The 16226-nt window shown below is 42.4% G+C and overlaps 1 long non-coding RNA gene across 1 annotated transcript in view; it reads left to right on the top strand.

Moving 5' to 3' along the window:
- Positions 1-3072: 3072 nt before the first annotated feature.
- LOC116420337 overlaps positions 3073-16226 on the top strand; it is a 46902-nt gene continuing 33748 nt past the window's right edge. The window contains exon 1 of the long non-coding RNA XR_004230633.1: positions 3073-10963. This is a non-coding gene — a long non-coding RNA (uncharacterized LOC116420337). The remainder of the gene's footprint in view (positions 10964-16226) is intronic.

Consider the following 16226-nt stretch of genomic DNA (forward strand, 5'->3'; position numbering starts at 1 on the left):
CTGGTGTCTAATTGTGCTCCAGAGAGAAAAAAAGCTGTCCATTTGGGATTAAGCTCAAATAGAGATAGAGATAGAGGGATCCAAGCACTGAGGATGAGGAGGGGAGAAAGAGAAAGAATATGCCGAGCAGGTAGCCAGGTCCCTCAGTTGGCTGTTCTTGGAAGTCAGAGTGAATTCGCGTAGAGGGTTGAAGTCTGTTGTTTGTCTATAACAGGGGCAGTGAGATTTTTAAAGAAATCTAGAGAACAGTCCAGAAAAAGAAACAGAGTAATGGAGAGAAATAGAGAGAGCCACATGATAATGAGCCAGAAAGTGATGAAGTAGACATTGTAGAAGGAAAGGAGGAAAGGGGAAAAGAGAATCCAGGTAAGAGAGAGGTCAAAAGGGCAGAGTTAGCTGGCAAGTTGGAGAGCAAGTTGCATTGATGGTATGATGAGTAGAGCACTTGGTACTGCTTTCTGGAGTTAAAGGCCCTCCTCGGTTGTGTATGAGCTGTATTTTTCTGGAGAAGTCACTTAACCATATAGGCAGCCTCAGTGTTCTCCTTATGATATATTTCTTGGTTTGGATGAGATGGGATTTGAAGACACTTCAGTTATCTGATCTGGCCGTCAGAGAGATAAGGATGTCCGTTTGTCATGAAGCTTGCAGTCGAGAGATAATTAGAGCGAATCGGAGATTGAGGAAGGGAAAGAGACAGGGAGAGGGTCAAGAGGAAACAGAAGTGTGTGCAGTGGAGGAGGAATATGTAGGACCACATAGCCAAGTCTCCCTGTCAGGAAGTGAAAAGGGAAAAAAGGTAAGACTAGTTGTTTTTGAGTGTGGATTAGAGTAAGGAGAAAAAGCTTGTGAGGAGATAGAGAGGGAAGGGAGAAGGAGGAAGAGGAGAATGAGAACAAGAAGAAGAAAAGAAGAGGAGACAAGGAGGAGGTGGTGGAGGAGGAGGGTGGGAGAAGAAGGAAGAGCAAAAAAAGAAGAAAGACAAGAAAGAAGAAGTGGAAAAGAAGAGGATGAAGGCGGCGGCGGTGGAGGAGGAGGGAGGGGAAAAAAGAAGAAAGACGAAGAAGAGAAGAGGATGAAGGCGGCGGCGGTGGAGGAGGAGGGAGGGGAAAAAAGAAGAAAGACGAAGAAGAGAAGAGGATGAAGGAGGCGGCGGTGGAGGACGAGGGAGGGGAAAAAAGAAGAAAGACAAAGAAGAGAAGAGGATGAAGGCGGCGGCGATGGAGGAGGAGGGAGGGGAAAAAAGAAGAAAGACGAAGAATAGAAGAGAGTGAAGGAGGCGGCGGTGGAGGAGGAGGGAGGGGAAAAAAGAAGAAAGACGAAGAAGAGAAGAGGATGAAGGCGGCGGCGGTGGAGGAGGAGGGAGGGGAAAAAAGAAGAAAGACGAAGAAGAGAAGAGGATGAAGGAGGCGGCGGTGGAGGAGGAGGGAGGGGAAAAAGAAGAAAGACGAAGAAGAGAAGAGGCATGAAGGTGGCGTGGTGGAGGAGGAGGGAGGGAAAAAAGAAGAAAGACGAAGAAGAGAAGAGGATGAAGGCGGCGGCGGTGGAGGAGGAGGGAGGGGAAAAAAGAAGAAAGACGAAGAAGAGAAGAGGATGAAGGAGGTGGTGGAGGAGGAGGGAGGGAAAAAGAAGAAAGACGAAGAAGAGAAGAGGATGAAGGTGGGCGGTGGAGGAGGAGGAGGGAAAAAGAAGAAAGACGAAGAAGAGAAGAGGATGAAGGGGGCGGCGGTGGAGGAGGAGGGAGGGGAAAAAAGAAGAAAGACGAAGAAGAGAAGAGGATGAAGGAGGCGGCGGTGGAGGAGGAGGGAGGGGAAAAAAGAAGAAAGACGAAGAAGAGAAGAGGATGAAGGTGGCGGCGGTGGAGGAGGAGGGAGGGGAAAAAAGAAGAAAGACGAAGAAGAGAAGAGGATGAAGGCGGCGGCGGTGGAGGAGGAGGGAGGGGAAAAAAGAAGAAAGACGAAGAAGAGAAGAGGATGAAGGAGGCGGCGGTGGAGGAGGAGGGTGGGGAAGAAAGAGAAGAAAAAGGAAGGGGAGCTAGGTTGTGCAGTGGATAGAGCACCAGCATTGAATTCAGGAACACCTGAGTTCAAATCTGGTCTCAGACACTTAACACTTCCTAGCTGTGTGACCTTGAGCAAGTCACTTAATCCCACTTGCCTCAGCCAAAAAAAAAAAAAAAAAAGAAAAGAAAAGAAAAGAAGAGGATGAAGGAGGAGGAGGTGGAGGAGGTGGGAGGGGAAGAATGAAGAAAAAGAAGATGATGACAAAAGGAGGAGGAGGTGGAGGAGGTGGGAGGGGAAGAAGGAGAAGAACAAAAAGGAGCAAGAGAAGAAGAAAAGAATGGTGGAGGAAGGAGGTGGATGGAGGGGAAGAAAGAACAATAAAAAGGAGGAAGAGAATAAAAAGAATGGTGGAGGAAGGAGGTGGATGGAGGGGAAGAACGAAGAACAAAAAGGAGGAAGAGAAGAAGAAAAGAACGGTGGAGGAAGGAGGTGGATGGAGGGGAAGAAAGAAGAACAAAAAGGAGGAAGAGAAGAAGAATAGAACGGTGGAGGAAGGAGGTGGATGGAGGGGAAGAAAGAAGAACAAAAAGGAGGAAGAGAAGAAGGAAAGAACGGTGGAGGAAGGAGGTGGATGGAGGGGAAGAAAGAACAAAAAGGAGGAAGAGAAGAAAGAAAGAATGGTGGAGGAAGGAGGTGGATGGAGGGGAAGAAAGAAGATCAAAAAGGAGGAAGAGAAGAAGGAAAGAACGGTGGAGGAAGGAGGTGGATGGAGGGGAAGAAAGAAGAACAAAAAGGAGGAAGAGAAGAAGGAAAGAATGGTGGAGGAAGGAGGTGGATGGAAGGCAAGAAAGAAGAACAAAAAGGAAGAAGAAAAGAATGGTGGAGGAAGGAGGTGGATGGAGGGGAAGAAAGAAGAACAAAAAGGAGGAAGAGAAGAAAGAAAGAACGGTGGAGGAAGGAGGTGGATGGAGGGCAAGAAAGAAGGAAAAGAAATAGAAGATGAAGGAGGAGGAGCTGGTGGAGGAGGAGGGGAAGAAACAAGAAAGAAGAACATGATGGTGGAGGAGGTGGAGGAGGAGGTGGAAGGGGAATAAAAAAATAACAAAAAGGAGGAAGAGAAGAAGAAAAGAACGGTGGAGGAAGGAGGTGAATGGAGGCGAAGAAAGAAGAACAAAAAGGAGGAAGATAAAAAGGAAAGAACGGTGGAGGAAGGAGGTGGATGGAGGGCAAGAAAGAAGAAAAAGAAGAAGAAGATGAAGGAGGATCTGGTGGAGGAGGAGGGGAAGAAAGAAGAAAAAGTAAGAAGAGAAGTAGAAAAAGAAAAAGAAGGGGGGAGAAAATCTGGAACACAAGGTTCTCCAAAGGTGAATGTTGAACATCATCTTTGCATATATTTGGAAAAATAAAATACTATTGAAAAAAAGAAACTCTTCTTAAGGGTGCCAGAGACAGCAAAGAAAGCCCTTTTGGACTTGGGATAGGAGAAGAACATGAGTTAAAAAGAATAGGACATCAAGGAGGGTAAGATACAGAAAGGTGACAGCTGAGAAGATGGGTTGGAAAAATATGTCAGGGACTCATGTCCCTTAGTGGTCTGTTCTTTGTAGTCTTGTCATACCCAAGTTTAAATCCTGTTTAGAATTTTTTCTAATTGTTTGAAAGCAGAAAATTCATTTAGAGTGTTTAAGCCTCTTTTTCTCCTATTAAAATTAGATGGGATTTGCACTCAGTGTTCCCTAAGATTCCCTCTAACTCTAAATCTATGATAGTCTTAGGAAAAAAAGAGAAGAGAAAAAGCGACTCATTTTTGAATGAGGAGAGCAAGGGGAAAATGCTATTAAAAAGGAATGAGAGAAAGGAAGAATTTTTGAAAAAAAAGGGGCCTGGATAGAAAGAGAAAGACAGAAAGAGAAAGAGCTAGGGAGAAAAGGAGAAATATAGCGATAAAATCAGAGAGGCACAGATAGAGAAACAGAGCACAACAGTGAAAAAGAAAAAGAGAAGGCTTGGATAACAAACAGAGAAATGAGGGGAAACCCCGTTATGGAGGACATTAAGCAATAGAGCAAGAAGACCACAGGATATGGAGGGCTGTAAAGAGAAAGGATCCCTTACTAATGTAAGACAAGACTTGTAGGTGTTATTGTTTTTTTTAGGGAGTTGGAGCAAGGTAGGAGGAAGGTAAAGAGAAATAACAAGGGAGGGAGAGTAAGGAAAGAAGGGAGGGAGAAACAGAGAGAAAGAGAGACAGAGAGAGAGCATGCAAACTGCTTGGTAATGGGCAAGAAAGTAAAGGAAGAGATCATTGTGTCAGGGTATGAACAACAGAATTAAACCATAGATAAGAGAAAGATTTAAAGGGGAAAGATCTCTAGTGATACTGGGGGAGGCCATAATGATTATAAAACCAGTGGAAGGAGAGATGTAAAGGGAAGGGACAGCCTTACAAAATGTAGGCATAGCTAGGAAGCATCTATGTGCCCAGGTGGCTTGATCACTGTAGTATGAGGGGCAAGTACTTGAATTTAAATTCAACCCAGTAACTGATAAAATTATTGCCCCGCCCAAGTCACTTAAATGTTCTAGGCTACAGTTTCCTCCTTTGAAAAATGCTGGGCTTGGAAATACCCTCGTGGTGCTGTGTGTGGCAGAGGGCTAACAAAATCTTTTGGATTGTGAAGTTTGTGAGTGGAGGAATGGGTACAGTGGTAATTTTGCCTCATCTGGATGGACTTGAAATGCAGGAATTCCCTAACCTTCTAGTGACCTGATATTAGAAGTGTCCATCCCCTCTAAAAAGATCATTTAAAGTATTGTAACAACCAATCGTCCTTGGATAAGAGACCATGAATTTATTTATTTTGCAAAGGAATTTTTCATGATTGTAAAAATAGTTGATTCTTTAACTTTATTTCTGAACTTTATCATTAAACAGGAAATATATTCCTATTCCAAATAGCCTGTCAAAGAGCATTTATTAAGTACCTACTACGTACAAGGAAGAGTACTGAGCGCTGGAGATGTAAAGAAAAAGAAAAGGCAGTCGCTGCTGTAAGCTCCAACAGTCCACAAAAGGAAACGTCAGAAAACAACTATGAACAAAGAAGACATAGAGATAGAAAGTAAATTGGAAATAATCAACAGAAGGAATTCAGGGAAAAGGGAAATCTGTTCATATCTGGGGAGGCAGCTAGATATTATAGCAGGAAAGAGACTTGACTTGAAATGCAAATTATATGATTTTAAATGTTGGCTCACATACTGACAGCCTGGGTTGCCCTGAACAAGTAAGTTAACCTATATCTTAATGATAGAGTAAATAATGTCAAGAGCGAAGAGGAAGGAAGACCCCATCGTATTGATGTGTAACAACAAAAGAAGATTTGGCTGATACTTGAAGGAGATCCGAGAAGCCAAGAGGCTGAGATGATGAGGGAGAATATTTCAGGTGTGGGGGTGAGCCTGTGACAGCACGCAGAGTCAAAAGCTGGAGTATCTTGCTTGAAGAACAGAAAGGAGATCAGCATGACTGGATTTGAAATTATGATTAATACAAGGTAGAAGAAGACTGGAAAGGTAATAAGAAGGGATTTAAGAAGTAGCCAGGGGACTTTATATTTTGTTCCGGAAGTGATTGAGAACCCCTGGAATTCATCACACTGGGGAAGGCAATGGTCACAGGAGTTTTGGGAAGGTCATGGTCAGACAGCTGAGTGAAGGATAGACAGCAGTGGGGACAGACTTGTGGCTGAGGGCTTGTACCCTTAGTGTGGCATATAAAGTGATTTTTTTATTAGTTACATTAAAAACCAACCATGGTGCTTTGTGTCTTCCTCCTGCTCACATAAGAGCAAGTTTTTCCCAACCTTTGTTGGCAAACTGAGACCCGAGTGAAACACGAAAAGAGTATTTAATTATTTGTTGGTTAAGGCTTTCCTGAGAGGATTGATGTTCGTGGTGGCTAGAATCTCCGGTGTGAGGACTTGCGAAACCGTTTTCAGGGCCGTCCATCCATCTTTAGTGTTTAGATGGTCAGGCACCCAACTCTCAGCTCTGGCTCCAAGAAGTTTTAGCATGTGCAGTGACCACATCCTGGTAAACCATCTCATCAGATGGGCTAAACTAGGCTGAGGGTAACTAATAGGCCTCATATCTGTCTGGGAGTTGGGGGAGATGTCTACCTCCAGCATTTGGAGGCTTTCCCTACTGGAATGGGCCAATGAGAATGATCTGGTCCAACTGCCATGAAGGCGGGTAAAGCAGAAATTGGAGTGCTTAAAACTTGGTCAGACATAGAAGATGTGGGAACATCATGGCTGATCAAGTCCTGAGAGGACTTGAATGGGGCCTGTGGATAGATATCCTTATTGTGAGAGTCCCTGACTGTCACTGGTTTCTGAGGTAGCGCAAAGATCAACTCTGTCTTTTCATGTATTATATGGAGAATCCTGATATCTGTAAAATATTAAGTAGTATAGTTCTTGTGGAGTAAAGCGTCCGTTTGCGGAGATTACACCAAATGAGGAGCCAACCTAACTATGGATCACCTGTGGCCACGATATTGTCCTTTTTCAGCTGCTGTCATGGCCTCTGGAAAGGGAGCTTAGAACCAGGATAAAGGGTCTTATGTGTTGACATTTGATAGAGTGAGCAGTATTTTGCTTGGGTTGTCCTTTGCTCTCAGAACTGTTGGTACTTGGTTTCTTGGTAAATCCTTGTGGTCTGATCACTAAAGGCAAAAGGGCTCAAGAGTGAGAGTTTTCCAAGTGAAACTTTCTGAGATTTCTGGGAGAGAATAAATCTGTTTCTATTGGGGGAAGTAGTTTTATGTTTTAGCAAGGAGAAGATGGGACTTGAGTGAAAAATTATGAGTTTAAAGGTTGGTGCATACATAGACAGCCTGGCTTACCCTGAGCAAGTAAGTTAACCTCTCTTGGCCTTGTGTTGTTCTTTATCAATTGATGGAGTGAGATTTCAGGGCCTCTCAGTTCTCTCCCATTTTGTGATGATATGGCTGTCTGAAAGAGAAAAGGAAGAGCCCATCAGATAGATGTGTACATAGGAGAGTACATAAGAGGTTGGATTTTAGCTAATAATTGAAGGAAGTCTAGGAAACCAGGAGACTGAGATGAGGAGGAAGACCATTTCTAGCTTGGAGGTGAGCCTATACGATGGCAGAAGTCAAGAGCTGGATTGTCTTGCTTGAGGAACGGAAAGAAGCTCAGTGTCTCTGAATATGAAATTATAATGTGATCCAAGATACAAGGAGAATGGAAAGGTATGGGGCAGGGCAGGTTGGTAAGGGCTATACATTGTAACTAAAGGCATTTGTATTTGAGCCTCCAAGTGATTGGGAGTCCCTGGAGTTCTTTTCCTAAACGAATAAAATTAAGAAAAAGTAAGCAGAAAGAAGCATTAACAGATTCCTATGGTTCTGTCTATTCCTTCTGCTTATCCATCAGATGATAGCATTAAGTTTTTCCAAATATTTTTTGGCAAACGAGATCAGGGGAAAACACATGAAAAGGGTGAGGTGTCAACTGTGGCTCTAAGAAGCTGTAGTATATGTAGTGACCACACATTGGTAAACTGTCACACATCAGATGGGCCAAACCTCATTGAGGACAACCAATGGGTCTCAAACCCCAGTGGGTGAGTTAGGGGGATGTCTACCTCAAGCACTCCCCTGGTGGAGTGGGCCTAGGAGAACTATTTTTCTTTAGCCACGAAGGCAGGCGAAGTAGGCACTGTGGAGTACTTAAAGCTTATTCAGACATGGAAGACGCCATACACTGCATTCTGGGCCATACCAGTAGTTGAAACGTTTTTCTTGCCACTGCACAATATTGGGGGGGGGGTAGATGGAGAGAGGAACAAGAGATGAGGAGGATTATGAGAGGATGACATACTGAGAAACAAAGATATACCTGAAAATCACATTTTAAGAAAGGAAAATTTAACAAGAAAGATAGGGATTTTTTGTAGGTTTTGGATAAGGGAGCACCCCGAACAATAGTAAAAAGAATGATATGAGAGACTATTTTGTAGGGTTAGGAAAGAGTAATTGATATAATGGGAAAGCACAGTTAGAAGTGAGAGACAACTAGGGTTAGAGTCTTGAGACTAGAATTAGGAACATATCGCTTCTAATTTTCTCAATTTTAATAAATATAAAGCAAGAAATCTTCAAAGTACTAAACAGTTACACCTATTTCACATGCAGGCAAGGTTATGTTTTAAGATTCTGAAAACTAGGTTTCAGCAGTATGTAACTAGAGAATTACCAGAAGAGCAGGCTAATTTTGAAAGAGGCAGAGGAAAGACCACATTGTCAATATTCATTGGATTGTGGAGAAAGCAAGGCAGTTCCAGAAAATAAAACAAAACAAAAAACATCTACTTCTCTTTCATTGACTACACTAAAACATCTGTATGGATCACAATAAAATATGGTAAGTCTTCAAAGAGATAGGAGTTACCTTCTGAGGATCCCATATGCAGGTCAAGAAACTAATGTGGAACAATTGGTTTATTTAGGATTGGAAAAGGAATACAATAAGGCCGTATATTGATATCTTATATTTAACTTGCACGTAGAGTACATCCTGTAAAATACTCAGCTGGAAAAGCCAGAATTAAGTTTGCCAGGAAAAATATCAACAATGTCAGGTGTGCAGATCCGGCCCCTCATGGCAGAATGGGAAGAACCAAAAGCCTTCTTAATGAGGGCTAAGGTGGAATCTGTATAAAACTGGTTTGAAGCTTAACATAAAAACCCCTTAAGATTTTGGCAACTGTTTCTATCACTTCCTGGCAAATAAAGGGAAAAGAAATGGAAGCAGTTTCATCTTAGATTCTTAGACTCAAAGATTACCCAAGATAGCAACTATAGCCTTGAAATTAAAAGATGCTTGTTCCTTGGAAAGAAAGCTATGGCAAATCTCCTAAAAACAGAGACATGACCTTGCTGACAAGGGTTCCTATAATCAAAGCTATGGGTTTTCCATTAGCAGTGTATGGCTGTGAGAGTTGGAGTATTAGGAAAGCTGAGTGCCATAGAATCGACACTATGGAATTATGGTCCCGGAGAAAATGTCTGAGAGTGCCTTGGATGGCAAGGGGATCAAATAAGTCAGTACTTAAATTAATTTAGACTATTTATCAGAATGTGAAATACAAAAGCTGAGACTTAAATGCTTTGGCTACATAATGAGAAGAGAGGAAACATCAGAAAAAGCCTGATGCTCGGAAATATTGAAGGTAAATGGAAAATGGGATGGTAGAGGATGAGCTAGATAATGTCATGGAAGCCACAAACATGAACTTGCTCATACTTTCAAGAGATTATGGATGATAGAGGGGTGTAGCATGCTCAAGTCCGGGGGCTAACAAAGATTCAAATATGACTGAACAACTACCTATTAGATCTGTCACAGTGGCCAAGTCATTTGAACTCTGGCTCCCCCAATTTCCTCAAATCTAAAAGGGGAATCATAAAAGTGTTGTCATTCGGATTATCAAATGACATTCATTTCTAACACATACTTCCTGGAATAGTTTAAGTACTTAAATGTTTTTTTCTTCCTTCCCCCTTCAAATGAAGGGTTGAAATCAAGGGGTTCTAGGGATGCATTGAGGTTTAAATCGATAACATCCATAACCATCGAATAAAGATAGTGACCAATTCTCCTTTGGTGCAAAAGACCATCTAATAATAGATTTTGGAAGAAGGAAGATAGGCCTAAGAAAGTATTTCAATATGGACAGAGATAAAGCATAGATTGGAAGAGAAACATTATCAAGCGATTTCAGAGCAAGTTGGATTAACAATACACACAGATGTAGAGACAGAAGAGCAGACACAGATATAGAATAAGGAAAGAGGAATAAACTACTCTTGCTAATTGACCATGGCATGAGAGTAAGTGAATAAGACTTTCACAGTCGCTGATGCAGAGTAGAGAAAGCTGAATGGCATATGTTTTTAGCATCACAAGTGAAATGGAAACCCTTCTCAATGATGGAGAAGGTTTATTTTTCGGGGCAAGTTAGTCTGTCTCTGTCACAGGTTGCTCTACTGACAAATGAGTCTGAGCAATTTGTTTCATGTAAAGCTGTTGGAAGTCTAAGGTCCTATGAATGATAGAGGGGGAAAGGACCCTTGGTATAAGAGAGGCAACAGAAAAAACAGAGGAAATATACACCACTGAATAAAACCCTAAAACAGAAGACAGGATTATTCTGAAGATCAAAGTAGAAAATGATTATAATTTGTGTTTGCGAGTCTCTGTCATGTAACAGTCACTTAAATTCTTTTTTTTTAAAGCTTCCTTTCTTAAATGATGAAGTGAAAACCAGTAGCCTCCGTGGGAACCTGAGAGATGTAATTAGAAGATAATAGTTGGGCTGTGGAGAAAAAATGAAGACCACTACACATTTGGAGGGAGCAACAGCCAGGAGATAGGTTTTTGAGGAGAGAATAGTGACAGAAAGAATGCAAAGGAAAGATCAGAAAGGAAGGATTCCAAGCAACTTAGAGTCGTCAGCAGGGACAGAGACAGAGGTGAAGGGATCAAAAGAGCATGAGAAATGACATTAGAGATAGAGAGAAAATCAGCCAAAATAGGCTTCTTAGTAATTGACTTAGAAGATAAGTGAAGCCTAAGGTAGCGTAAGGTGAGTGATAGTTACAGTAGATGTTTGAGAGACACACAGAGACAGAAAATGAGGAGAAGAAAAAGAAGAGATCGAGAGACTAAAAGTGATAGGAAAGGAGAGGGAATGGGAGAATGGGCAAAAAAGAGAGTGGGAGGAAGAGGGAAAGAGGTTCATAGAAAAGATAATTTCAGATCTTGGGTAGTGAAGGTAGCTCAGTTTCATAATGGAAAGAGCACTGCTTTTATCACAAGAAGTACATGAGGCTGAATCTCTTCTCAGTAATGGAAAAGATGTTAACCCAGGTAAGTCGGTTAATATGCTTCAGTCATAATTTTTTTTGTTCAATGAGATTTTATATATCATACACACATTATATATCATATACATACAGAAATATTAAAAAAAAAAGGATTACTAGGAAGAGTAAAGAAATCATTGGTGAAAAAAAGAGAGGACAAAAAGGAACACGGGGAATAAGGGAAGGGATCAGGAAGATACCACTGAAGAAGGGGGAACATGCCAGACTGAGAAGGGACTGTTATAAATAGACCGAGGGGGACAATGAGAAATAACCATTGGGTATTAAAGATAGAAAAAGAAAAGGACCTCTGGGAAAGGAAAGGGACTCTTTGGATGAGATAAAAGGAAGAGAACTTGGGGGGTTGGGGGAAAAGGAATGTAGCACTGACTAGAGCAAAAAAGAGAGAGAAAATGAAAAGGATGAATAATGATGAGCAGGAATGAGACAATCTAACGGAATGAACCACTGACTGCAAGAAAGAGGGAAGGAACCATTAAAAGGGGTTTGGGAAAAACAAAGGAGACTGTAGGAAATGGTGGGCAGGGAACTTGGAGAACGAGGATACTACATTAAGGAGGCTAAATAAGGGTGAGAAAATCGAGGTTAAAAATGAGACATGGGGATAGATAAAAAGAAGCATTAGTAAGACAAAGAGGGAAAGGTTTACTGGAAAAAGAGGAGAGGGGAGAGACAAAAGAGACCATGGAGGATGGTTATGAGGGAGAAGGGAGATGCCATTAGAGAGGGGAGAGAGAAAGGGTAAGTACCACTAAGGATGGGGGTAGTATGACAAAAGGAAAGGAAAATTGGGATGGGGGAAGGGAGAAAAAGAAGGAAGAGAACAGTGTGAAAACTTGAGGGAAATACAGGGAGGACATGGCTAAAAAGCAAAGGAAGAAAGCACTTGCTAAGGGCGGGGGGTGGGGGTGGGGGGTTGCTATTGACAGGCTTGCGCATTGGGCAGACTGTCCAATGAGAGAAGAGAAGAGCAGGAAGGATAAAGCATCAGTGCTTGAAGATGCTCAGGAAGCAATAAGGGCTCACAGTGGATCAGACTTTTAGGAACAGGAATGGGAATTTGAAATCCAAGAGTGACACCCACAGGGTATAGATGGAAGTGCTCAAGTGGGGGATGGGAAGGGAGAAAATAAGAGACCAATGAGCAGAGAGCTGGGGCCGGAGGGAGGGGCCGTGCTGGACAGAGGCATGGGCTGGGGATCAGAACAACCTGAAGTGGAGGCTGCCTCACAAACAGATGTAGGCACTTGGCACCTACTTTAAACCCCATTTTCTGCTCTTAAGTGGTGGGCTTGAATCAAAAGCATTTAACTTCCTTTCTCCCTCTAAAATCCCCTGGTTGAATAAGATAAGAGAGGAAAGCGTAGGGCTTAGGGTGACAGGTAAAAGATAGTTGTAAGGAAAATCCTATCTTGGAATTCATTTGATGCCATTAGAGAGGGGAGAAAAAAGTGAGGAAAAGTAAGGGCAGTACTAGGAATAGAGGGAGAATCACAAAAGGAAAGGAAAACTGGGAAGGAGGAAGGGGAGAAAACAAAGAGGATAGTATGAATACCTGGGGCAAATACAGAGAAGAAAGTAGTGGGTTTTTTGTTTGACAGCCCATGGCTAAAAAGCAAAAGAAGAAAGTACTTTCTAAGGTGCGGAGTGTATTGACAGGCCTAGGCTACAGAGCAAAGGAAGAAAGCACTTGCTAAGGGGGGAGTGTCGTGGACAGGCCTGGGCCCTGTGTTGACTGTCCCATGAGACATGAGAGAAGAGCAGGAGGGATAAAACCGTAGGGTTTGATGATGCTCGGGAGGCAACAAGGGCTCACAGTGGACTGGACTGTCAGGGACGGAGGGGAATTCCAAAACCAAGACTGACATTCAGTCTTGAGATGGAAGTGCCCAGGAGGGGAAGGGAGAAAATAAGAGACCAATGAGGAGAGAGCTGGGCCCAGAGGGAGGGGCTGTGTTGGATAGAGCCATGGGCTGGGGGTCAGGACAGGGAGTGGGGTCACAGGAAAAAGACAGCTATAAGGAAAATCTTATTATGGGTTTCATTTGGAGAATAAAAGGGGATGAACAATAGGAAAAGAGAAGGGGAAGATGGAAGAACCCTTGAGTTAGGCCACTTTGGGGAGGGAAGAACAGAGAGAGGTAAAGAGAGAAGGTAGAGAATGTTTCGTAATTGGATAGGGAGGGATGGAAGAGAGCACCATGAAAAGTGGGTAGAGACCCAGAGGAGGGAGTGAAGTACTCAGTGGGGACACATCTTAAGAAGAAGATGATGGTCTGTGAGGCAGATCATTGCTAGAACAGGTATTGGACTACATTGAGAGTCAAATCACCCTGACTTAGTATCTTGCTTCTGAAAATTAAGAGCTGGTCAAGTCAGTAATCTTTCTTAGGTTAAAGTTGCTCCCCTAAAAAGATGGGGATAGGGATAGAGTTGGATTTGGTTACTTAAGGGCCCTTCCAGTTGGATAATGTTTATTACTGATGGAGAGAAGGAAAAGCCCCATGGGAGGGAATGGGCAGGAAAAAGAATAAGTGGAAGAGAGATTCACTGAACAGCCCTCTAGTCAGGGATGGTGGGAGAGAGAGAAACTAAGTGTCCTGCTGACCAGAACACTAAGTAGAATAAAAAATATGTGTCTTCAACTTCTGGTAGCAAACTTATTGCCTGTTGGGACCTCAGCCTATCACTTAAACTCTGAGGCTCAGTGTTTTTTCTTCCAAAAGCTAAGATTCTTTGATTTTTCTACCAGAAAGGGAAAATTATTTGATATAGGTGTAGAGACTGAGGGGGAAAGTGAGGAAGGAGAGAAAAACAAGAAAGGGAGTACCATGGACAGAGCAAAGAGTCAAAGGAAGGGGACAAGTTATGAGGAGGTGCATTGTAGACTATTTTAGCAAAGAGAGAAATACTGAATCAGAGACACTTAGAGAAAAAGAAGATTCCTTGATAATGGGGAAGTTAGAGGGAAAAAAACCATTGTGTGAGAATCGGATATCTAGAACCACAAGGATGACCTCCAGTCATCCAGCTGACTGGAAAGAGCTGTAGTTGCTGCTGGAGACAGCAACCTTAAGGAACCTTAAGGTCCAATGACTGATGGAAAGGACAAAGAAAGCCCTAAGGGGGATTAAGATGGAAGGAGAAAGAGAGGTAGAAGAGCTTTGGGGAAGAAAGAAATAGAAGGGGGAATATACAAAGAGGAAGAGAACGAAGTAGAGAGGGCGAAGGGGAAAATGTTATTTGATGATGTGAAAGAGAGAGGGAGGTGCTCTTGTAGAACTATTGACAAGATTTTATCCTCAAGGGAGAAGAATAGAGAATTCCTAAGGGAAGAAATATCTGGGAAAGGGGAAAGAAGGAAACAATCATTAGTTAAATAGTTTCGAAGTGTCAGACACTAGCACTCTTTGTAAAATGCTTAGTAATTTAGAAAAAATTATTTCGTTTTGATAGGCCTAACAGTACCTTGTAGTAGGTGTTATCATTATCATCAATTTATATTTTAGAAGACAGACAGATACTTGATATTATCTGCCCTGCATCACACAGCTAGTAAATGTCTGAGGTTGGATTTGAAATCGGCTTTTACTGAGTCCCAGGACAAGCACTGCATACACTACCCAAGTAGTGTCTCTGGGGTCTGGATAACCTGAGTCCAAATACTGCCCCCTAATACTTTCTCTTTAGTTCTGTGTAGCTCACTTCTATTGTCTCACTCCCAGTTTCTTCCTCTCTAAAATTATAAGGTTTTATTCTGGTGCCTCTGAGGACATGTCCAAGACCATATTTGAGTTTCTGGGATTGAAGGAAAAAGAAGAAACCTAGGATTTGGTACTAGGGTGGAGGAATATAGAGAGAAATAGACAAAAGAGTCTTGTGGAGAGGTCTGAGAGAAAGGGAGTCAACTAGTGGGTAAAGAGTCAATAGAAAATGTCCAACCAGAGGTCAAACCAGTGGGTTGCAGGGAGATAGAGACCAGAGTCAAAAAAGAAGTCAGAGAGAGGTGGGAAGGGGGAAGAGACAGATAAGGAGAAGAGAGAGAATGAAAAAAGAACATTTTGTAGAGGGATGAAAGACAGAGGTGTAAGACCTTAAAACACTGAAGATCTTTCAGCTTCCTCTGCAAGATATTTGAGGGTGGGTCTTGATGGCCAATAAGGTCCCATCCTTTGAACAATGGAAAGGAGGCATAAGCCTTTAGAGGATTGAGATGGGCCGAGATGGCAAGCATGTGACTTTAGGAAAGGAGAAATATAGGAAATGGACTGAGAAGGAGAGAAAGAATAAGAGAGGGAGCAGGGGAAGGGACCTTTGATAATGTATAATGTAGATAAGACAGAGATGAAAAGTCCTATGGAGTAGTTGGTAGACTTTTTGAACCATAAGAGACAGAAGAAAAGGGAGAGACCTACAAGGAAGAAAATATCAAAGTGAGAGATGGGAGAAAACAAGCATTTGTTCAGTGCCTAACAGGTAAATTATTCTGTGTAGTATTTTGCAAATGCTATCTCGCTTGATGCTTTAGGACAGCTCCATGCAGCCAGTTACATTCTCCCCATTTTTAAATTAAGAAAACAAGTATATTGAAGTTGTGACTAGCCTGGCTTCATTCAGTTAAGAAATATCTAAATTTTAATTTGAACTCAGGTCTTACTGACTCCAGGCCCAGCATTATTTCCAATCAAGAAGACATGTCCCTGGAGTTTAGCTGATTTCTGTCCAGACCCTACTCTACAGTAGATCTCTACAACTCTAATGCAGATCTCTGTCACTCTCTCAGTCTCGGCTTTTTTCTTTCTCAAATGACGAGATTATACTTACAAGCCTGTGAGGACATTTCCAAAAGCAATCTTATTGAAAGAGAAAGAAGAAACAACAGCATTGGGATAGAGGGAGAAAGCATGAAATAGAGATGAGGGAAACTAAGAGAGTGGACTAGGGTGAAAAGAGGAGAGACAAAGTCAAAAGGAACGGAAAGTGGTGGAATGTAGGTAGAGAGACACTAAAGGGGAGGACACAGAACTGAGAGAAAAGGGGGGGAAGGGAGACAGAGATAGTGAGAGATACAAACAGAAGCAGAAATAGATCATGAAAGGGAAGGGACTCAGTCTCCTTTGATTGCAAAGGAGAGGGAGAATCAGGAGAAAGCATTTGGAAGGCTGTTGGTGAAGCAAACCATGGGACCAGAAGAGGAAGAGACTAGCTAGAGAAAAAGTCAGCTTCGGGGAATAAAGCAAAACCAC

The sequence above is a fragment of the Sarcophilus harrisii genome, chromosome X (genome assembly GCF_902635505.1).
Source record: "Sarcophilus harrisii chromosome X, mSarHar1.11, whole genome shotgun sequence".
Lineage (NCBI taxonomy): Eukaryota > Metazoa > Chordata > Mammalia > Dasyuromorphia > Dasyuridae > Sarcophilus > Sarcophilus harrisii.